This window comes from Suncus etruscus, chromosome 4, assembly GCF_024139225.1.
Source record: "Suncus etruscus isolate mSunEtr1 chromosome 4, mSunEtr1.pri.cur, whole genome shotgun sequence".
Classification (NCBI taxonomy): Eukaryota; Metazoa; Chordata; class Mammalia; order Eulipotyphla; family Soricidae; genus Suncus; species Suncus etruscus.
In genome coordinates this window covers 81,772,903-81,788,247 of record NC_064851.1, presented here as the reverse complement: position 1 = coordinate 81,788,247, position 15,345 = coordinate 81,772,903, and the positions used below count along the sequence as shown (strand labels likewise).

At 40.2% G+C, this 15,345-nt stretch overlaps 1 non-coding gene across 1 annotated transcript; it reads right to left on the bottom strand.

The window, feature by feature from the left end:
• Window positions 1-394: 394 nt before the first annotated feature.
• Window positions 395-456, bottom strand: LOC126007665 (U7 small nuclear RNA). Its single transcript, XR_007495167.1, has one exon. It is a non-coding gene; the product is annotated as a U7 small nuclear RNA (small nuclear RNA).
• Between the last annotated feature and the right edge of the window lie 14,889 nt (window positions 457-15,345).

The following is a 15,345-nucleotide window of genomic DNA, read 5'->3' as shown; positions in this document are numbered from 1 at the left end:
AAATATTCTGTATGCATTATTAGTGGCAATGTTCTCAGACCCTAAAAGTAATCTACATCAAGTAGAAATATATGATTTCAGACAATAGGAGAAAGCCAGACCATATTTCATTTTACAACAAACCTTTAAAGTGCTTATAGTCCCATATTATCAATGAGAAAACTGCAATTGAGAGAGGCTAAGAGGTAATTGAGAGAGTCATACCCAAGGTCACATAGCACATCAGATCTGTCTTTGCTTTTTTTTGCACAGGAAGTTATTCATCACTCAGAGAATAAAGTAGAAATGAATACTAAACCTAACACTAAGCCTGAAGCTTAATGCCTAACAGACTTTGATGATCTTTTTTCTTTTATATTGCAGTAATACACAGGACTCTACCCCCTTTTTGGGGGGGGGCCTTTCGGTAGAGACCAGAAGGCCTGCTGGACAAATTCTAAAAGAGCTGTAACACTAGGACTCTACCTCTTGCATAACCCCGTAGTATAAAAACCTAAGTCCTAATCATTCTCTCCCATCACAATGACCATTATCTGTGCCAAGAAAGATGGCTGACCCGTACAATCTTAGACACTGACTTTAGTAACCCCGTGGAGAGATGTAACATTTCAAACTGATCCATGTTGATCTAAGTTTTGATATTTTCATTTGCCTTTGTGTTGTAATAAGCAAAGTGAAGTAAGTTTGTTAGTGCCTGCATGGAGGCAGGTTTTGGTAGTGGGTAGAAAATTGGGGACACTGGTGAAGGTCATACTGAATGTGGGGTTGATGTTTAAATATTTAATGTCTGGAATGATTGCATTGTGAACAATGTGGTAAATTATGGTGTTATATAATAACATATATAATAAAAATTAGAAAATAATAATAAAAAAGATGGACTTAAGTTGCCTACTGAAAAGGCCATGATTCTCCAAAGAAAAGAAGGTTAAAACTTATTCTAGTACATTTATAAGTAGGTAATTGAAGTACCAAAGTGAAGTTCCATATAGTAAAGTACCTATAATAGAACTATGAAAGTAGGATCATCAAAGCTCCCCTGACATACAGAGAATTCTCAGTAAGCACTCAGTTATTCTGGTGGTCTCCATGTTAAATAGATAAGATAAACTACATAATCCTCTCAACATAACTGCATAAATGGCTTACTGACAGAAATCATAAACTACATAAGTAAAATAAACTACATAAGTAAATAAGCCTTCACTGAAAAGATAACTGGTTTTATAATTGCAACCAATTTTGAATAGAATCTCCTTTGGCCTGGCAGAAATTAAATTATATGTCCACTTGCTTATCAAAACATATAACAAGTCAAATATTAAAACTTTATTTTCTGCAAATGAAAATGTCCCATTCTCTACAATTATTTTTATTACAAAAGCAATTATATTTCTGTAGCAAAAATAATCCCCTAAAAACAGATGAAAAGAAGATCACTCACAGTTTTACCATAAGACATAACTGAGAATAACATTTTATTCTAAATTATTTGGGTGAATCTGTAATGTTGAGCTAAATGATTATTACAGCGTGTTATATTACTTAGCTACTATACAACTTTGGGTATGTTTCTTCAGCCATTCTCAGCTCTGATTACCTTACAGAATGGGAATAATTTTTTGTTTGTTTATTTGTTGGGTCACACCCAGCAGCAGTGCTCAGGAGTATTTGTGCTCAGAAGTTGCTCCTGGCAGGCTCGAGGGACCATATGGGATGCCAGGATTCAAACCGGGATCCATCTTGTGTTGGCCACGTGCAACGCAAATATCTTATGGCTGTGCTATTACTCCAGCCCATGGGATAACTTTTTTTAATGTGAATAATGATTATTTCCTATTTCAAGTTTTTAAAAGTGAGAATTAAATACTAAGCATTAAATGTTATATAACATTTTATAAGAAATACTATCATCTCTATGTTCTTCCATGATTAACTATTATAAATTTTACTGAATGAAATGAATTAAATTGTGAATGTATATTACTTTTTAACAAAATTTTGTTATCAAACACTTCAGTGGTTTTCAGTATAGATTTTACTATTTCATGTTTCACACTGTGACAAAAATATTAATAATCCAATTTTTTTTTAACTTTTATTGTGACCAAAGTGCATCACAAATCTTTCACTGCATCATTTATGGTACATAGTGACAATGAATGAGGGGAATTCCCACCACCAGTGTTGTCCTCCCTCCACCCCTGTTCCCAGCATGCATCCCACATCTCCCTCTTCTACCCCCCAGTATGCCAGTGCAACTGGTCTCCACTTTACAGTTTGTTGTAGATTGAGCATCCATTCCACCTTCATTGGAGATAAAAAAAGGGGAGAAAAAAATTTGGTGACAACTACCAAAAAAAGAAAGGAGAAAAGAAAAAAAAAAGAAAAATGGAAGAAAAAAGAAAAAAATGGACCCGGCAAATAAAAATAATAACCACAAGTGTGAAAAAGAAAGAGAAAAGTGGAAGAACAAAGATAAGGAAAATAAAGTCAAAAGCTAACAAATCAAAACAAAACAAGAAAAAGTACGGGTGCTGGAGTGGTAGGGTTTGGCGTTTCTACGACTTTTTTTTTTTTTTTTTTTTGCATACGCACAGTAAGCATTGGGGAAGAAAGGGAATTCCCGTGGCCTAAGAGATTCAGGGTTTCTCCATCCTTGAAGCATACCATCATGGGATCAACTCCTGGCTCCATATATACTCTTCACCCCATCCCAAAAGCTTTTTTGTGATGCCAGGAAAGTTTCCTCTTGGTTGTGTGTGAGAAAATCAAGCCACTGTAGCTAGCGATCTTGGTATTTGCGCAGGTTATAGGTCAGGGTCTAGGATAGGTTCTAGAGGTTCCTATCCATCGTTGTTGTGGTGTTCAGTCTTCTGTAGCACTTGCTCCCTGTTTTCGTTCAGTCCCTAAGCCGAAGCCTAGGATATTATGGATCCAAAGGTTCTGCTCAGTCTCTTTGTCCAAGTTGGACCTCTGCAATAAGACATCTTGTTGTTGTTGTTGTTGTTGTTGTTGTTTTTATGTGTCCTGGACTACAGCCTAGGGTGGGGTTTTCCTTATTAGTCCCAAGGTAGGCTCTGTTCAGTCACAGTTGTCAAAGTCAGTTTTCTTTCTTTCTTTTTTTTTTTTGGTTTTTGGGCCACACCTGGTAACGCTCAGGGGTTACTCCTGGCTATGTGCTCAGAAGTTGCTCCTGGCATGGGGGACCATATGGGACGTCGGGGGATCGAACCGTGGTCAATCCAAGGCTAGCGCAGGCAAGGCAGGCACCTTACCTTTAGCGCCACCGCCGGCCCCAGTTTTCTGTTGTTGGTGCTCTTATTTTTCACAGTTCAAAGGACGATAGCTCTTCTGATTTCCATTTAGTGTTAGGTGATGTGATAGGACAGCCTGGTCTTAGGTCAAGTTTTCCTTTCCTCGTTGTCATATCAAAACTGGCACAAGTTGGTGCCAGAGTAGTGTAATAAATCTCCCAATGGAGCTTAGTTCCTGGTGGTGTTGCCCAGAGCTGTATCATTTCTACCTCCGGGATCTGAGGTTTCGAATTGGACTAACACTGTCCAATCTCCTGGGGACTGGTTGCATCCACCTGACACATGTTCAGGATGGGAGGCACCCTTCTGCTATAAAAAGTGAATTCTGGGCCCGGAGAGATAGCACAGCGGCGTTTGCCTTGCAAGCAGATGATCCAGGACCAAAGGTGGTTGGTTTGAATCCCGGTGTCCCATATGGTCCCCTGTGCCTGCTAGGAGCTATTTCTGAGCAGACAGCCAGGAGTAACCCCTGAGCACCGCCGGGTGTGGCCCAAAAACCAAAAAAAAAAAAAAAAAAAAAGAGTTCTTATCCCTAGAAGATAAGATCTTGTTTCTGTGTCTATGGTTTTCCCTTTTTTTTTTTTACTGTGCCCATACAAAAATATGGTGTCATACTGTGTTGCTGGTGCTATTCTGGGTAAGGATGACTGGCTGCACACACAGTCTCTGTCATCTGGTTTTGTTCTGAGCTTTTATCCCAGTCAAGGCATTTTGTAACAAACAGCACCGAAAATGGTAAGGATAGAGAAAAAAAATGTATATATTAAAATAGAAAAAATAAATAAAACTGAGTTTAAAAGAAAAGGTATTCGAATAAAACAAGTGGTGGAGGAGGCTACTTGTATATTTAGGAATACACATCTTAACATGTATTGTTATACAGGTATTGAGCTTTCAATAGGCAATATAAGACTCCCAATTAAGTCTTTTGATATATTCTTGTGGGGAGTAAAAGCCAAGGTACTTTTTGATTCACAGGCCTTGGAATTGAGTTTGAGAGATGCTTTGCTGCATTACGAGACCATATAGTGTCTTTGAGCTGGGAGTTTTGCTGAGGCTGATTCCTGTATCGTATCATGCAACAGTCCACAATTTGGTGGGGGTGAGAGGGGCCATCAAGCAAGAGTCAGCAGGCATGCTGGTTGTAGTTCTTTGCCGATTCATGAGAACGGGGACCTAGAGGGTGTCTTTCACTGAGGAGCTGGAAGGTGGTCTATTGGGGCAGGAGGTTAATCTTGGTGCCTACGGAGTTAGGAACTGAGGGTAAAGAGGGTTAAATTAGGGGAAGATAAAGGATCAGGATTGAAAAATGAGAGGATAGAGGAGACACAGGGAAAGGGGAGAAGCAATACATGACAGGGGCTATATACAATACATATATATGAATTGTTTGTGATTTCGGCTTGGAGTCATTTCGGAAAGTCACGTCCATAAAGACTGACTTTAAAGATTTATTTGAGTGTTATCATCCAAATCTTTGGTATTCCGTTTCCTTTCCTAGGAACCATCTAGAATGAAGAACATTTTTAGATAATGCTCAAAACGTATATTTGTTGCGTGAGCGCATTTGTGCCACGCGGTTATAAAAATGAGTATTAGTAAGAAAAGACACCGCTGCAGGGGGTCCAGTATGAATACGGGAGGAGTTTCCCTCTTCTCCCCTCCCCCCAGAGCCCAGTTGCCAAACCTGGCCCTGAAGACCAGTTTGGCATGGGGGGAATCTCGGCCTCCTGGACTAGTTGGTCAGCCCAGGAGGCCATTGGCCAGCTGTCTGCCCAGTTTCCCAGCCATACCTGTAGGAGAGGAACAGTAAACCTGGCATGTGGGATTATCTGGGTCCAGCTGCAGCCTCCCTCTCCAGTATGAAAAAGCATAGGGGAGGAGTGTGCCTCTTCCCCATCCCCCCAGAGCTCAGATGCCATCCTAGCCTTGAAAGCCAGCTTGGCGTGGGGGCTCTCCGTCTCCAGGACTGACTGGTCAGTCCTGGGGGCCTTTGGCCGGCTGTCTGTCCAGATGCCCAGCCATGCCAGTAGAAGAGGAGCAGTAATCCTGGCATGTGGGATTTTCTGGGTCCAGCTGCAGCCTTCCTCTCCAGTTTGAAAAAATAATAATCCAATTTTTGTACACACCCCCAATTAATTTTTCTTTTTGACCTTTCTTGAAATAGAGTGGTATATCAGGAAGTACTCAGCTCTGACTACTGGCTCTATTTTTACTATTAACTCTGTGCTCAGAAATCTCTGGATTAAACTGGGGTCAGCCAGTGTAAGGTAAAAAATGCCTTAACCCTATCTATCTCTACATCTTCTTTCAATAATTTTTTTCAGATATATTAGTAGAAATGAAATTGCAGAGTGAAAGAAATTTTCAAGATTCCAAGATTCTGTTTTCAGAAATATTATATGAATATATAATATATTTGATAGCATATAGAAGAGTATGTTCTTCCTAAGAAAATAACAATTTGATACTTAAAAAAAATTGCATTTTCAGGCCAGAGAGATAACACAGCCATAGGACATTTGCCTTGCACAGAGCCAATCCAGGACAGACAGTGGTTTGAATCCCGGCATCCCATATCATTCCCCTCCCTGCCAGGAGCGATTTCTGAACGCAGAGCCAGGAGTAACCCTGAGTGCCGCTGGGTGTGATCCAAAAACAATAACAACAACAAAAATTGCATTTTTCATTTTGTTTCATTTAACTGGTTGTTTCTGCAATGAAATGATTTTTCATTTGATTCTTCATTCTTAAGACTTGCTTGTTCAGCAGTATTATAGGACACATTTTGGGGGATGGGAAGTTTGGGGCTCATATCTGGATGTGCTCAGGGACTATTCTTGGCTGTGCACTTAGGAGAGCAGAGCTTAGAAGACCACACACATACAGTACTAGGAAAAGAAGCAAGATTAGCAGCATTGCAAGACTCAATCCTTGTACCATCAAGGTAAAATTTCATATCAAGATTATGTATATATAAACATTGGGTCTCCACCTTCCCACTGTTTACTCTCAGCCTACTCCTTATGAACAACCAATCACCTCTACGTGAAATTCCGGAATCATTAGTCTGATCTTATAAACCTTTTGACAATATGGGGACCAGATAAAGGAAAAAAGACAGGATAGGTAGTTTATGGGGTGAAATGCTGCTCTATCAATAACTGCTCTATCTCTACTTCCTCTCCCAGAAGAAATTTCCTTAAAAAAACCCTGTTACAAAGATGTTTATCCTGATAAACTAAGATTCCTGGATGTATAAAAATCTAGCTTGGATAGAGATAGCTAGGCACCTGGCCAAAGACTGTTGTTCTCCTTCTTATGATTACTTACTTGCTCTAAGCAACAAATATGTGGAGGACACAAGGCTGTTAGCACCCTGACCCCATGCTTTTATCTCTTATGTCTGCCTGTCTGTTTCCTTAATCCTTGTAACCCTTGCTTCAGGCCCGTTCATCCAGGCATTGCCCCTAGAAGTTGAATGGCATCCTCACCATTTCCTCCACTAACAGAGAAACTTCATATTCCTGTCACTATCGAATTCTTCTCATTCTCCTTTCCCTGAGACCTACTCACCAAGCTTTGGACATTCTCTTTATGTTATCTCATTTACTTCCTGGGAATATAACTACCAGACTTTTTTCCTCACACAAGTTCTAGACGTTCAACTTGTAATACCCTCTTCATTTGAATTGTAACACAAGAATCTCATATTTAAAACATCTAAAAAGGAACATTTAATTTTTTTCAAAAATTTCTCCTCAATGATCCTGGTTTTAAAAAATGCCACATACATTTCCTTCCTTCCTTCCTTCCTTCCTTCCTTCCTTCCTTCCTTCCTTCCTTCCTTCCTTCCTTTTTTTGTCACACCCAGCAGTTTTAGGACTTACTCTGGCTCTATGCTCAAGGATCATTCCTGGTAGTGCTTAAGAGATCATATGTGGTGAAAGGCCTTAACTTCTATACTAATACTCTAGCCCATCTCCATTTTCAAAGTCACTTTAGGAAGAAAAAAATGACTGTCATTCTAAGTTGCTCTCTTTCCTCTTCCAGTAGGACTTACCTTCCCACTCATAGGCAAGTCCTATTATTTCTCTTTTCCAAAATGTATCTTAACCCTCTACTCCTCTGCATCTGCCCTATAAATATCAATCATCAATTATACTTAGCAAAGACCATATCATCCTAAACTTGACAAACTTGACATCATCATCTCATTGATTATTTTTACATCAGTCAAATCTCTTGTCCAAAAAGATGTCACAGGACTTACTTTTGTCTAAAATATTAATGAGTTTTCATTTTCCCCAAAATGGAATCCAAAGCTAATTATCACAGTCAAGAAGGCTCTGCTTTGTCTACCATTTCATTTCTTACTATTTTACCTGCCCTCTCTCTTAAAATATTTAAGTCTAGTCGACTCTTTGTATCACTATAGAATTTGCCACTACAAGACCTTTGAGATTGCTGTTCCCTCCCATTGGAATATGGGAGGAAATATGGAAAATGTTTTCTCTTATTATTCCCTCCTGTCCCTCTCCAGCTAAAAGGCTCCTCATCCTAAAGGTTTGTGTTATGCCACTATTCAAAGAAGCTTTTCCTAATCATGTTATAAAAATACTTCTGCCCTATCTTTTCTGCTACCTTATTCTTTCCATAGATCAGACACTCAAGAAATAGTTGTTGAACAGTGAGTGAAAAAAGGTCCTCTATCCAGTTTAATTTTTTTGCCCATTTTCAGTATTTCTTGTTGAAATACACAAACTTTAAGTACTTCTTATACATTAAGTACATTAGTGTTTTCTTTTGTCATTAGTGATTTTGATATATACATTTTCCCTCTTTTTATAGACTCAATTATAGCATTTTTCCACCAAGATTCTCCTTAGTTATTAAGTTCAAAGAGGAAACATCGGTGCTTCTTCTGAGGAACTGAGCACCGGAAGGGAGCCCTGTCCTACCCTTCTCTGTCTTTCCTGAACTCTGGAAGCTCTCCTCAGAGCCCTGGGAAGCGAACCCCAAAGAAACTACATTCGGAAGCTACCCAGCGAGCCAGTGAGTGAGTGAGAAATGGCTGCATGTGGGGGTTTCCAGGCAGAGTGCTGATTGCTCTACCTGCAGAGTCTCCACCGGGCTGTGCTTCTTCTGAGGAACTGAGTACCAGAAGGGAGCCCTGTCCTACCCTTCTCTGTCTTTCCTGAACTCTGGAAGCTTTCCTCAGAGCCCTGGGAAGCGAACCCCAAAGAAACTACATTTGGAAGCTACCCAGCGAACCAGAAACTGAGCACCTGAAGGGAGCCCTGTCCTACTCTTCTCTGTCTTTCCTGAACTCTGGAAGCTCTCCTCAGAGCCCTGGGAAGCGAACCCCAAAGAAACTACATTCGGGAGCTACCCAGCGAGCCAGTGAGTGAGTGAGAAATGGCTGCATGTGGGGGTTTCCAGGCAGAGTGCTGATTGCTCTACCTGCAGAGTCTCCACCCGGCTGTGCTTCTTCTGAGGAAACTGAGCACCGGAAGGGAGCCCTGTCCTACCCTTCTCTGTCTTTCCTGAACTCTGGAAGCTCTCCTCAGAGCCCTGGGAAGCGAACCCCAAAGAAACTACATTCGGAAGCTACCCAGCGAGCCAGTGACTCTCCTCAGAGTCCTGGGAAGTGAACCCCAAAAATACAGCATTCTGAAGCTGCCCAGCGAGCGAGTGAAAACTACGCCTGACCAGTGGGGCCCGACTGTGAAAAACTGTGAGTGCTGCCTGTGTGTCTCTCTGCTATCCTGTTGTGTGAACCTCCTGAGAGTGGGTTGAAAAGAGGCTCCAGAAGGCACTTAGCTCCACTTCGCTACGCAGCCGTGCGCTCTTTCTAAAAAAAGAACACCATCACAAGAAGAAAAAAACCACACTAAGAACTGTACTGGATCACAGAAGCAAGAATTTCTCTCCAGACTGTCTTCTCTGCTGCGTGCTTGGGCCTAAGATTTGATCCTGTGTGAGGCTTCATCCACGGAGGACTCCCCTACCTTGGAGGCAAGTCGGCCCATCCAGAAAGGGCGGAGCCAGAGAAGTGTGTTGCCTGCATCATATAACCAATGAATACCACCACAACACGTAGAAAAACCCACAATACAAGTGTGACAATGGGGAAACAACGCAGGCCAGCATCAGACATAGAGAATGAAGATGACAATTCTGATGACCAGTTAAAGACTAACCAACTAATCAATCTCTCAGATAAGGACTTTAGAGTAGCAATATGGAATATACTCAAAGAACTCAAAGAAACCATGAATAGAATAGAACAGAACACTAATAAGAATCAAGAAAATATGAAGACAGAAATCACAAAACTCCAAACTGAAACAACATGTCAAATAACAGGCCTGAAAAAATCAGTAAACGAAGTGAATGACAAAATGGATAAGCTCTGGGACAGGGTATCAGAAGCTGAGAATAGACTTGGTGCTGTGGAAGATGAGATACATAACAATTCCATACAACAGGAGAGATTGGAAAAAAAAATTAAAACAAATGAACAGACAATGGAAAAATTAGACAAAGAATGGGAACAGATGAAAATAGAGGTCTATGATAAGATCAACAGAAACAACTTAAGAATCATTGGAGTCCCAGAGACCCAGGAAGAAAATTTCCAGGAAGAATCAACGGTCAAGAACATCATTAAAGAGAAACTCCCAGAGCTAAAGAATATATGTGATCAAATCCCGCATGCTCGAAGAGTACCAACCAAAAGAGACCCAAGAAAAACCACCCCAAGACACATCCTAGTCACAATGACAAATCCCACAGATAGAGACAGAATTCTGAAAACAGCAAGATCAAAAGGGGAAATTACATTCAAGCAAGCATCCTTGAGATTTACAGCAGACCTGTCACCAGAAACACTAAATGCCAGAAAGCAGTGGTGGGATATTGTGGCAAGACTGAATGAAATGAATGCTTCACCTAGAATACTGTACCCAGCAAAACTCACTTTCCGGTTTGACGGAAGAATACATGGTTTCACAGACAAAAAACAGCTCAGAAACTTTACAGACTCAAAACAAGTCTTAAGAGAAAAACTGAAAGACCTAATCTAAGACAAGACTGACCAAAAGACACACCAAATTTCGATATAAAGATGGCATTAAATCCCAGGACAATTCTTTCTCTCAACGTCAATGGACTAAATGCACCAGTTAAGAGACACAGAGTGGCTAAATGGATCAAAAACCTCAATCCAACCTTCTGCTGCCTACAAGAAACGCACCTGAATAGTCAGAACAAACATAGACTCAAAATAAAAGGCTGGAGAAAAGTTATCCAAGCAAACAGCACCCATAAAAAAGCTGGAGTGGCCATACTAATATCAGATAATGCAAAATTTATACTCAGGAAGGTTGTAAGGGACAAAGATGGATATTTTATATTAATCAAGGGGTATGTAGAGCAGGAAGAAATAACTCTCCTAAACATATATGCACCAAATGAGGGGCCAGCAAAATATTTAAAACAACTGTTGACAAATCTGAAAAACAATATCAATAACAACACAATAATGTGGGGGACCTCAACACTGCTTTGTCAACACTGGATAGGTCAATCAGACTGAAACCCAACAAGAATATACTAGACCTGAGGAGAGAAATGGAAGAAAGAGGCCTAGTGGATATATATAGGACACTCCATCCCCAGAAACCTGGATACACATTCTTCTCCAATGTACATGGGACATTCTCCAGGATAGACTACATGCTGGCACATAAAACATACCTCCATAAGATCAAGAGGATAGAAATTTTGCAGACTACCTTCGCTGACCACAAGGCTCTGAAATTATTTGTGAATTCCAAAGGGACTCAGAAGAAAAACTTTAACACCTGGAAGTTAAACAGCCTCATACTCAATAAACAGTGGGTCCGAGATGAAATCAAGAAGGAAATCAAAAGGTTCCTGGAAACAAATGACAATAAAGACACAAACTATCAGAACTTATGGGACACAGCAAAAGCAGTACTGAGAGGAAAATTTATAGCTTTGCAAGCACACATCAGGAAGGAAGAAGGAGCTTACCTGAGTAGCTTAATGACACAGCTAATAGAACTAGAAAGTACTCAACAAAAGGACCCAAAAATAGGAAGACAGAAGGAAATAACAAAGCTGAGAGCAGAAATCAACGAAGTGGAAACCCAAAAAACAATCCGAAAGATCAACGAAAGCAGAAGTTGGTTCTTCGAAAAAATAAACAAGATTGATAGACCACTGGCAAACCTAACAAAGAAAGAGAGAGAGAGAAACTTGATAACTCATATTAGGAATGAAAAAGGAGAGATCACTACTGATATGACAGAGATTCAAAGGGTAATCAGAAACTACTTTGAAAAACTCTATGCCACTAAAAATGAGAACCTGGAAGAAATGGATAAATTCTTGGACTCTTATAATCTTCCACGGTTGAAAGAAGAGGATGTAGCATATCTAAACACCCACATCACCATTGATGAAATAAAAATGGTAATCAAAAGTCTGCCCAAAAACAAAAGCCCAGGCCCAGATGGATTCACTAATGAATTCTATCAAACTTTCCAAGAGGAACTACTACCAATCCTGGCAAGACTCTTTCATGAAATTGAACAAGTGGAAACACTCCCAAATAGCTTTTATGAAGCCAACATCACCTTGATACCTAAACCAGACAGAGATGCTACGAAAAAAGAAAATTACAGACCAATATCGCTGATGAATGCAGATGCAAAGATCCTCAACAAAATCCTGGCAAATAGGATTCAATACCTCATTAAGAAGATCATCCACTACGATCAAGTAGGTTTAATCCCAGGAATGCAAGGATGGTTTAACATCCGTAAGTCTATCAACATAATACACAACATCAACAACAAGAAAAATAAAAACCACATCATTATATCAATAGATGCAGAGAAAGCATTTGACAAGGTTCAACACCCATTCTTGATCAAAACTCTCAGCAAGATGGGAATGGAAGGAACCTTTCTCAATATAGTTAAGGCCATCTCCCACAAGCCAGTGGCAAATATTATCCTCAATGGAGAAAAACTAAAAGCCTTCCCTCTAAATTCTGGCACAAGACAAGGCTGTCCTCTCTCACCACTCCTATTCAACATAGCACTGGAAGTACTTGCTATAGCGATTAGGCAAGAAAAAGATATCAAGGGAATCCAGATAGGAAAGGAAGAAGTCAAGCTCTCACTGTTTGCAGATGACATTATGCTCTACTTAGAAAACCCTAAAGACTCTACCAAAAAGCTTCTAGAAACAATAGACTCATATAGCAAGGTGGCAGGCTACAAAATTAACACACAAAAATCAATGGCCTTTCTATACACCAATAGTAATAAGGAAGAAATAGACATTAAGAAAACAACCCCATTCACAATCGTGCCACACAAACTCAAATATATTGGAATCAACTTGACTAAAAATGTGAAAGACCTATACAAAGAAAACTATAAAATTCTGCTCCAAGAAATAAGAGAGGACACGCGGAAATGGAAACACATACCCTGCTCATCGATTGGCAGGATTAACATCATCAAAATGGCAATACTCCCCAAGGCGTTATACAGATTCAACGCTATCCCTCTAAAGATACCTATGACATTCTTCAAAGAGGTAGATCAGGCACTTTTGAAATTTGTTTGGAACAATAAACATCCTAGAATAGCTAAAGCAATCATTGGGAAAAAGAATATGGGAGGAATTACTTTTCCCAACTTTAAACTTTACTACAAAGCAATAGTTATCAAAACAGCATGGTATTGGAATAAGGACAGACCCTCAGATCAGTGGAATAGGCTTGAATACTCAGAAAATGTTCCCCAGACATACAATCACCTAATTTTTGATAAAGGAGCAGGAAATCCTAAATGGAGCAAGGAAAGCCTCTTCAACAAGTGGTGTTGGCACAACTGGCTAGCCACTTGCAAAAAATTGAACTTAGACCCCCAGCTAACATCATGTACGAAGGTAAAATCCAAATGGATTAAAGACCTCGATATCCGACCCCAAACCATAAGATATATAGAACAACACATAGGAAAAACTCTCCAGGACATTGAGACTTCAGGCATCTTCAAGGAGGAAACTGCACTCTCCAAGCAAGTGAAAACAGAGATTAACAGATGGGAATATATTAAGTTGAGAAGCTTCTGCACCTCAAAGGAAATAGTGCCCAGGATACAAGAGCCACCCACTGAGTGGGAGAATCTATTCACCCAATACCCATCAGACAAAGGGCTAATCTTTAAAATATACAAGGCACTGACAGAAATTTACAAGAAAAAAACATCTAATCCCATCAAAAAATGGGGAGAAGAACTGAACAGACACTTTGACAAAGAAGAAATACAAATGGCCAAAAGACACATGAAGAAATGCTCCACATCACTAATCATCAGAGAGATGCAAATCAAAACAACAATGAGATACCACCTCACACCACAGAGAATGGCACACATCACAAAGAATGAGAACAAACAGTGCTGGCGGGATGTGGAGAGAAAGGAACCCTTATCCACTGCTGGTGGGAATGCCGTCTAGTTCAACCTTTATGGAAAGCAATATGGAGATTCCTCCAAAAACTGGAAATCGAGCTCCCATACAATCCAGCTATACCACTCCTAGGAATATACCCTAGGAACACAAAAATACAATACAAAAATCCCTTCCTTACACCTATATTCATTGCAGCACTATTTACCATAGCAAGACTCTGGAAACAACCAAGATGCCCTTCAACAGACGAATGGCTAAAGAAACTGTGGTACATATACACAATGGAATATTATGCAGCTGTCAGGAGGGATGAAGTCATGAAATTTTCCTATACATGGATGTACATGGAATCTATTATGCTGAGTGAAATAAGTCAGAGAGAGAGAGAAAAACGCAGAATGGTCTCACTCATCTATGGGTTTTAAGAAAAATGAAAGACATTCTTGCAATAATAAATTTCAGACACAAAAGAGAAAAGAGCTGGAAGTTCCAGCTCACCTCAGGAAGCTCACCACAAAGAGTGATGAGTTTAGTTAGAGAAATAACTACATTTTGAACTGTCCTAATATTGAGAATGTATGAGGGAAATGTAGAGCCTGTTTAGGGTACAGGCGGGGGTTGGGTGGGGAGGAGGGAGATTTGGGACTTGGGTGATGGGAATGTTGCACTGGTGATGGGTGGTGTTCCTTTTATGACTGAAACCCAAACACAATCATGTATGTAATCAAGGTGTTTAAATAAAAAAAATAAAAATTAAAAAAAAAAAAGAGGAAACATCACTGTCTAAACAGAAGTGGAAACAGCAATAAACAACTGGGACTATATTAAGCTGAGAAGCTTTTGCACCTCAAAGCAAATAGTCCCTAGGATACAAAAGCCACCCACAGAGTGGGAGAAACAGTTCACCCAATACATATCAGATAAGGGGCTAATATCTAAGATATGCTAGGTACTGACTGTGATGTTTCTTCTTTAAAAATGCCTTTAGTCTTGGGGCCCCGGTGAGGTGGCGCTAGAGGTAAGGTGTTTGCCTTGCAAGCGCTAGCCAAGGAAGGACCGCGGTTCCATCCCCCGGCATCCCATATGGTCCCCCAAAGCCAGGGGCAATTTCTGAGCACTTAGCCAGGAGTAACCCCTGAGCATCAAACAGGTGTGGCCGAAAAAAATGCCTTTAGTCTCAATGTCATGGAGTGTTTGACCTTTGTGTTCTTCTATATACCTTATGGTTCCAGGTTTGATTTCAAGGTTTATAATCCCTTTGACCTTTATGCATGGTGTTAGATGGACGTCTTAGTTTGCTTTTATGTATGTGTCTGACCAGTTGTCCCAGTACCACTTGTTGAAGAGGCTTTTCTTGCTCCATTTTGCATTTCTTGCCCCTTTATCAGGTTTCTCATTTCTTTTTCTTTTTCTTCTTTTTTTTTTTTTTTGGCCACAACCAGTGACAGGCAGGTGTTACTCCTGGCTACGAGCTCAGAAAATGCTCCTAGCTCAGGAGACCATATGT